Source organism: Octopus bimaculoides, chromosome 3, assembly GCF_001194135.2.
Source record: "Octopus bimaculoides isolate UCB-OBI-ISO-001 chromosome 3, ASM119413v2, whole genome shotgun sequence".
NCBI classification, from domain to species: domain Eukaryota; kingdom Metazoa; phylum Mollusca; class Cephalopoda; order Octopoda; family Octopodidae; genus Octopus; species Octopus bimaculoides.
Window position 1 is genome coordinate 46520828 of NC_068983.1, and position 3771 is coordinate 46524598.

A 3771-nucleotide genomic window follows, 5' to 3' on the forward strand; every position below is an offset into this window, starting at 1 on the left:
TGACGCAATGTTGCTATCTGTACCGAGTTCGATTTTTGTAGTGGCCGGATGGCACGGGGGCCAAGTTTTGGATGGATTTTAAAATTGATGCCAACATCATTTGTGCAATATTGATGGAATATTTTCCACATAACACAACTGATATAGCGCTCCCGGCGGCGTTGGAAAAAATAAAGATTGAGTCTTTTTAGTCGACCCCAATAATCAATGTCTCTTATGCCGTCTATCTTTCTTGTTATTGACCTCTGGAGTGCTTCTGCTTTCATGAGTTGCTTCGTATGGAGAGACCACAGTGTGCAACAGTATGCAAGATGGGGTCGGACAAAGGTAGAGTAGAGAAGGATGACGGTGTGGGCATCTCTAGACCGGAAAGTTCTCAGAATCCAGGAGCACATCTTGCGAGCCAAATCAACCTTGCTGTTTACGTGGGAACTCCAGCTTAGATTGTTATCAACAATTACTCCAAAGTCTCTGGTGTTGTTGGATGACATTAGGGAGTAGCCTGAGAGAAGAGTAGTTTCAGAGTATCCTCTTTTCCAAAGTGGATCAAATTAAATTTATCTTCATTTAGGAGCATATTGTTCTTTTCTGCCCATTGGACAACAGCAAACATATACGACTGAAGGCATGTTCGGTCTCCCATACCGTTTACGGCCTTCTGGAGTTTGGAATCATTTGCAAAGATTTTCAATGTAGAATGTTTGATGACATTTACTATGTCATTGATGTAGATAATGAAAAGGAATGGGCCCAACACAGTACCTTGTGGTACCCCACTACTGACTTTGGCTGAGCTGGATCGTATTCTTTCAAACAAAACATGTTGGGTTCTGTTCGCCAGGAAACACTTTATCCACTGCAGCAGCTTTCCACAACCTCCAATTTTGGACAGTTTCTTCAGCAGGATTTTGTGGTCCAATCTGTCAAATGCCTTGCTGAAATCAATGTACATGACGTCAGTATCGGAGCCCTCTCCCAGCGCCTTTAAGATGTCATCAAAATGGTGCAGAAGCTGCGACAGGCAGTCCCTGCTATCACGGAAACCATGCTGGTTGGGCTTCAGCAGATTGTTGTCTTCGTGGAAGTGAGTTATTCGCGATCTCACCACCCTCTCAAATACTTTAATGATATGAGAAGTTAGTGAAATCGGACGGTAGATCACTGGAAGAGATTTGTTTCTCTTTTTGAAGACTGAAACGACAGAGTGGGAAAGAAATGATCCTGCATCAAGTGGATTTCTCCAGAGCTCAGCTAGAGGAGGTGTAATTTGATGTCGACACATCTTCAGGGCAGTGGCCAGGAACTTATCGGGACCTACTGCCGAGTTGTGCTTGATCTAATCTATTTCTCTTAGGATATCAGGAGCACCAAAAGTTATGTCAGATATGGTTAGATACTAACCAGATCAACCGCATTAGCGTTACTGAAGACAGAGCAGTATTGTCTCTGCAGTATCTCGCATATGGATTTTGCATCATCATGTGGAGTGTTGTTCTTGTCAACCAGAGGACCAACAGTGGAAACAGCGTCTTTATGTTTTTTGCAAATGAATAGAACATTTTGGGATTGAGTTTTATTTTCACAATGGCCCAACTCTCAACTACTCTTTGACTGTTGATGATGGTCATTATATTTTTGGGGAGGTCGTGTTTTTTCGATTCGAGTGATTCAGTGAGAGTCGAATGAGTGCGTTGCTGCTGGCAGTATTTAAGTTGGTTGATTTTCTTGTTAATTCTTTTTATTTTTTCTGATAATTGCATTTATATTTCTATGGATTCTGCACTTGGATTTGTATACTGATCTTAATGGAGTATGTCTTGCGCATATATTTGTCACAGTATCTACAAATGTCTGCCATGATGTGTTTATGTTGGAGGACGTGTGTACGCGCATGAAGGCCCAATCAACTTGTGAAAGATCATGATTGATCACATCCCAGTCTGCGTTATGCAGATCCATAGTGTCAAATGGATGGACTGGAGAGATGTCACTGGATTTGATCTTTGGGTGGTAGACTGTCAGATCGCAGAGAACCATGTCATAGTCTGAGAGCAGTGATATTTTTTCCACTGCAATATTGAAGATAGTGTCAGTGTGGTTACTGAACAGTAGGTCCAAGGTGTTTTCGTTGGGTTAGGAAAAACTCATCCATGAAATCAAAAATCAATTCGATTGCTTCCTTATCAGAGGTTGAGGCGGAAAAAACTCTATAGGTATCCAGAATGAATCTGGTAAAAGGGGATGGGGTGGCCGATTACATTGCACCCGGTACTCATCCAAAAGAATGAAAAGCAAAGTCAATGCTGGATGAATTTGAACTCACATCGTAAAGACGGACGAAACGCTGCTTAGTATTTTGTCCGGCATGCTAACGATTCAACCAGCTCGGCACCATGTAGACTTATTAGTAACCATTTCTACTATAGGCACAAGGCCTCAGAGTTTGTGGGAAGGGGTAAGTCGATTACATCGATCCCCTACCCCCAGTGTTCAGTAGGTACTTATTGTATTGACCCCAAAAAGATGAAAAGTAAAGTCGACCTTGATTGAATTTGAACTCAGAACGTACATACGTACCAAATGGCGTTAAGCATTTTGTCCAGCTCGGTACCATGGTAGAATTACCAATAATCGCTTCTGCTACAGGCGCAAAGCCTGAAATTTTCAAGGAGTCAATTACATCGATTCTATTGCTCAACTTGTGCATATCTTATCAACCCCCCAAAAGGATAAAAGTCAAAGTCGTCTTTGACAGAATTTGAACCCAGGACATTAAAAAAAAAATTAAACAACAAAAAAAACCTGCAACAAGTATTGCTAAGCGGTTTTATCCGGTTGGCTAATGACTGTCTGTTTGACATCATGCAAAGTTAGAGATAACGTTAAACTTGTTATCTATTCTATAATTAATTAATTCATATTATTGCTCCTTAACATATATCTTTTGTCGGTGTCGTTTTACATTCAGTTTATATATATATGTGTATATATATATATATATGAATGAAAAAATATATTCATATGCGTGTGTGCGTGTGATCATGTGTGTGTGTGTGTGTGTGTGTGTGTGTGTGTGTACGCGCGCGTGCGAGTGTATTGTTCTCCACAATGACTCATTTTAGTGTCAGACCCAAATCACCCACAAAAAGTTCCTTCGTACGAAAAGCGTTTACGTTTGTGATCAAGTGACTGAGGTCATACATCATATTCATTTCATAAAACAATAGGGATTCACAAATACAGAATGCTCTATACTCGTATACCCTTTTTTTTTTTTCATGTTATTATTTTTAGGTTACTTGAATTTTTTTGATAGTTGCTGTTCCTTCTTTATCTTATTATATAACTACTGCTGCTGTTGCTGCTCTAATATTATTATAGTCCTGTTAGCGTTATGCGCAAACATTTATACTCACATATACCTACCTACCTATTTATAAACATATATATATATATATGTATGTATGTACGTATATATGCACGTGAGTGTGTATGTATATATATACTCTTTTACTCTTTTACTTGTTTCAGTCATTTGACTGTGGCCATGCTGGAACACCGCCTTTAGTCGAGCAAATCAACCCCAGGACTTATTCTTTGGATGCCTAGTACTTATTCTATCGGTCTCTCTTGCCGAACCGCTAAGTTACGGGGACATAAACACACCAGCATCGGTTGTCAAGCAATGGTGGGGGGACAAACACAGACACACAAACACACATACAATATATATATACATATAATACGACGGGCTTCTTTCAGTTTCCGTCT